Below are 6,000 nucleotides of genomic sequence, written 5' to 3'. Positions count from 1 at the left end.
AACTATTTGCTCTGAAATGGAAAAGGGGAGAAAATTAAAACAAACTCTTGAAAGTTCAAGTAAGTTAGCTATGATTTGAGTATATCCTGAATTTATAAAATAGAGCTTATGAGTTAAGTTGTATGTAAGTCAGCTATGATTTAATTAAGGTCAAGATAAATACACTGATATAAAACCAGCATTTTAACCATTATGTCCATCTATGAAAGTAATTGCTTGTGTACTATTAAGTTTGTCAAATTTTTAATAGGTGTTTCCAAGTATGTAAGTTGCCCTATGCAGAGATCTAACTCTTAAGAGCTAACTCAAGTAGAAAGGAACATTTTCCATTTGTAACCTCATCAGGCTCCTCCCCATACATAACTCCAATCATGCCAGGTATTGACTCCTTTCTGTATACAAGTATACCATGTGTGAGTTAGCAGTTCAGATATTCCTAATAAACTCTTTTCTGCCTGAACAACTGTGTTTCAGTTACCTTCAGCAAACCTTACAAACAAAACCCTAGTTAACCACTGGTCTTATCCACTGTTACCCCTATACCACTTAAAACCAGAAAACAAGCTAACAATAAACATACTTTGATGCTTTTTAACATCTGAGGCCTTGTCCAAGTGATTTCATGACTAATAAATGGATATTCTTTTACTGTCTACCCACATAGGTCACCATTTTCACCCTTCCTAGAATGAGATTCTTGAATTTCCTGTTGTGTTAATAGGCTATTAGTGTGTGGTGGACTGTCTTATCAATTCTCAATTCTACTTCTTAGTCTTTTGGTTCTCTGCCTCATAATAAAGCAGTGACTTTTGACTTTGCACTTTTTTCATATTGGAATACTTTATTCTCTTCCTAAATTCATATTTCACCCTAACATCAAATTCCATTCCAATTCTCTGAAAGGTCTGGTCCAGGATTTCTAACAGACATAATTTTAATTGTCAAATCATTTTGAATTCAAGACTTTTAAATTCCTTTATCTGCCCCAACAACAATAGTAACTCTAACCACAGAAATCTCAAACCTTCTTGTCACTTCACTGAATGATTCTAGTCCTCTGTAATCCAATTCAGACTACCTTCGGTCTCACTCATTTTCATCACAGTGGAAAAGTGTAGGTTAATCCATTCCTAATCTTTTGTTTACTACTTGCATATCTTATTACCAAAATTGTGCAGAGTTTAATTTCTCCAGGAAATAATGAAACTAACAAACACAACTAAAATCTGTTCAGAAAATTCTAAGACATTCATGCATACTACTATTTAATCATTACAACAATAGTTATTATTATTTCTTTTGCACAGATGAATAAAAAGTGGTGAGCTAAATAACATGCTGAAAACCACACAATAGTAAGTGGCTAGAAGTTAGAACTAGACAGTCTGAGTTTCAGATGTACTAACTTCTTGGTAATAATTTATTTCACAATTTGGTTATAGGGATAGGACTAAAATCTATAAACATTGTCAATTTCATCTGCCATTATTATGATTAGGAGTAATTTCTCCACTATAGGAATTCCTTGAGGGTTTGGAACACATGAATTATAAATGGGCTTTCTTACAGAACTCATCAAATTCTGTCTGAATAGTAGATTCAAAGCTATTTAAAGCTAAGGATATTCTAGGCAAACATGCTACATATAATAACTATTAATAGAATTAATATATGTTAAGGTACTGTCTTTCTGGTAGTAAGGGACCAAGACAAGTCTCAATATGTAGTTCATGTTTAGCCACAAACCCTCAATCACCTGGTCTGAACCATCTGATGCTGGTTATTATAGGCATGTTTCACCATTCCCAGCTATATGTCAAGGAAGTTTTCACTTAATATGATGACCTACAGGGATCTCATAATCTCATATGATCTAGTAATTTGCTGTTCTGCATGCTATGGATATTCTCCTACTTTAACAATTGTTGTTATGGTTTCTTCTCAAAATATAACCCTCAGCTTAGTTCAATTCTTCAGCATAGGCAATCACATCAATTCTAGAATGTACTGTCAGGTTTGCAAAACTCACACACCGATGTCACTGCATGCTACAAAAATAACACTGTGTTGGAATGATGTTTCTATAGTTCTCCAAAAGGTATTTTTTTTCTGTGAAAATCAACAGGATTGATCTAAGGTTGAAAAGATAGCAAATTATAAAGGAAAAAGTTTCAGAAAGGAAGTTAAAATATGTCTCATTTGATAACCTATAGCATAAACTGTCACCAACTTTGTTAATCATAACACCTTAGACCCACTTTAGACATGAGATTTTCAATATATTTTTAAAAATTCACTATCATATTTTATCATATCAGAAATGAAAACATTTCAAGCTAAACTAAAAGCCTAAGGGCTAAATTTAGGATCTAACTACTCATATAATCCAAGTGACTAATGAAAAATGGTAGAATACTTATATCTTTTCCCAACCACAGTGTACAAAACTTCATAGTAAAGTAAAACTTTATGAGTATGAATAATTTTAAAGCTTAGCATTGAACTATGTAATATAACCTCATTTATAAATCATATAAAAATACAGCGTGACATGAGAGTGTATGAGAAGTACAAAAAGATATGATTTAGTTTAATAGTTTAGGAAATAATAGGTATTTTCATGGCCTACTTTCCCCAAAACACCTTTAACACACCAGATTTATCCAGTGCTTTGCCCTTTGATGTCCTCATAGTTTATAAGTGCCACTACATGAAGTGAGTTTGATGTTGAGTTTGATGCACTTTTCCTTCCATTTCCAGGCATGGCTTCAGGTAAAAAAGCAAAAGTAAATAATCCCAACATTTTTTTAATATCCTTCTTTCTGTTTCCTACACCCAAATGCATTTTATTACAGAATCACTCATCGCCTTCTTATTTACTTTATCCTTCAGTGAATCCTCAAGGTAACACCTTTTATAGATTCATATATTAGGTTTCTTTTATGGAAATGTCAAAATTCTCTCTTCATTGAAGGAAAACTTTCTAAGGTGTTATTATACATATAAAATCATTGATTCTAGTATCTAATCTATTAAAACAGAAATTTCATGTGCCTTACACTGAGGTATTATTTTTAATAGGAGATTACTCTTAATAAGAACCATGAAATAGTATGGTTGTTTTGTAATTTTTTTCACAGATGATGACAAATGGAAATTTTATTCTAGAAGTCATTGATTCTATTGCATTATAAGGAGATAACACACAGTGAAGTGTGTTAGACAGGAATTCCTTGTGTCTGCATGGGTCCCTCTAAATGCCCAAGGGCTATCAGTACATAGAATACTGCCTGAACACTACTGAATACATCACAAACACTAGTATGGCACCTGCTAAGACCTCCTGGATATGTAGAATTCCAGGCCCTTGTCTACGCTGAACAGTTCATTTAATATGAACTCCATATTCCAATATATTATTGCCACATTAACTTTCAGGGAGCATTGATCTAAGCAATCTTAATTTTTTGTGATTTGGTGAGAACATTACAAGTCTACATTTGCATATATAAAGAAAGAATATCTGTACGAGTAATAAAATGTCTCTTAGTTAAACAGACTCACTGCAGTCAGTCGGAAATAATACTAATTAGCAACTCTATATTATTACTAAGTGGTAATTTCTTCATAAATTCAGTCTTTTGGATGTAGCAATCTTCCATTTTTTAAAATTCCCACATAGGAAAGTTATCAAGTGAAAAGATGCTCTGAAAGTTTCATCCCCATGAAGCTGTGTCCTCACTGTGTGGCTTTGCTTCCTGCAATACCTGTAAAACTGGTTTTCTCATTGTTCCCAGAACAGTGGGGGTTAAACACATCCCCTACACAATGACAAGGATTATTTTTAGCCACTAGATGGCAGTAACAGCAATTTAATAAGACTAAGCAAGTGCCAGCTTGCCACAAGCACAAGAAACAATGACTCTTTGTGGGTGAGCATTTCATGAATTGCTGGTCTTAATATAGGCAGCAATGACTTATAAGAAATTGGAGAAGCTTTTCCTACATTACAGTCTAGGTTTAAATTTCTTTTTGCATACATTTCTAAATTAAAAGCAATTTTGATTGCATATCTCTTACGTGTAGCTGTAAGAATCAACAATTATGAATAATTGTCACTGGGAAGAGTTAAAAATAAACAGAGAACATAAAAATGAACAAGATATGTTAGGAAGCATCACTGAAACCTTTTTAGCAGTAGATACTTTTATTTCTGTATAAAAGATAAAACATATTTAATTGCTAAGTGGAAATACTCAAAATTTTCCTGGAAAAATCACACTGATAAATTCACATTTTGTTAACTTTTCTCCTAATGAATATGTTAAGAGCACCAAACATTTATAATAATACTTAATAAATAATATCAAATAGATTTGAGTTTGTTTAAAATAATAAGGGGATTTCAGCGCTTAAAAATAAAGTACTGGGGACACTGTATTTGGTGTTTAAGTTTGATCTTTTTTATTCAAAATATGTCTAACAATTTTATTAAGGAAAGTTAAAGGAAACTATAATGAAATGGTAAGTTCCTTTGGGATATAATTGTGCAATTTCTTTGTAGACCTGATGATTTAAATGATGAGAAACACACACTTTACTGTTGATCAGATTTATCCTATAATAACCTATGTTAAACTTTTAAAATTTTAGACCAATACTTCTTTTTTGGGGGGCCAGTTGTGGAGCTTGAAATCAGGGCCTGAGCACTGTCCTTGGACTTTCTCAAGGCTAGAGCTCTACCACTTGAGCCATAGCACCACTTCCAGCTTTTTTTTCTATGTATGTGGTACCGAGGAATCGAACCTGGGCCTTTGTGCATGGTAGGCAAGCACTCTACCACTAGGCCAAACTCCCAGCCCTAGACCAATACTTCTTAAACAGCAGTAGAATCCAGATTACTAATTGTCCCAAATTGTCACTGATTAATATTTTTAGACATGCAAAAAAAATGAGAAACTGGGAAATATACATTTAAAAACTTAAATTTAATTACTTGAATCAACGGACACAAAATAACTGTGTCAAAATATTCATAGATTAGATTCATAGGAAGTGCAAGCTGGAAGTCCAGAAACCATATTCCTAGGCACAGAGATTGACTAATGTCTCTAGGTCAGATCTGGAGATAAAACTTGTTATACAGAGGGGACACAGCAATATACCACTGATTTTCATCCTTCTCTATATATATCCTCCCTTCAACTGCTGTGTTTTCTCTTTAGTGTGTATACCAATAATCAAGACCAGATAGAGAATTAAACTGCCCAATTTAGTCCATTGGAAAGAAATCATAATCCCTGCTCACATAATCCAACAGCCTAGATCCACCAGGTAGACTACTAAATTGAAGCTCACTTCATCAATCTTGATTTTCTGCTTTGCAATGACCATTAAAGTCATTTTTGTATGGCTATCAGATCTGGGGATATTATGTACATTAACCAGAAAGGGCATCTATGAAACCCAAGTTGAAGTGCTGGGTGTTTGTTATTTTGCAAATAACAAACCATATTGGCAAAAATATACCTTTGCTTTTCTTTGCTGACAGAGATGGATAAATGTGTACCCGTGCTTTCTGAGTTTGGAGGAATTCATGAGAATGAGGTAGAGGGGCAGACTGAGCTCCCAAGAAGAGAAAGGAAGAGAAAAAGGAAATGATTACTAATATTTCTCTCTTATAAGTGTTTGTTTTGAGTTTTACAAAGTATTACTTTGCAGTTTCATATCTGTATAATTATACACTTTAATGTTTATATATTCTTACGTAATTTACTTACATATATACATAATTTATTTAAATATATTCTAAATTATATGTGTATAATCTATAATTACATAGCTACAAATACTTGATTATATATTATTATCTGCCCACAAAATCTCTGTTGAATCCTACACATGTATATAAAAATTCACGATTTTTTTAAGGTTTCTTTTGCAGAAGTGTTAAGATAACAACACATGGCTATATGCTTACTGGATGCATGCTTTGCCACT

This window comes from Megascapheus bottae, chromosome 1 (genome assembly GCF_031878675.1).
Source record: "Megascapheus bottae isolate mThoBot1 chromosome 1, mThoBot2.hap1, whole genome shotgun sequence".
NCBI lineage: Eukaryota > Metazoa > Chordata > Mammalia > Rodentia > Geomyidae > Megascapheus > Megascapheus bottae.
This window is presented reverse-complemented; position numbering follows the sequence as displayed.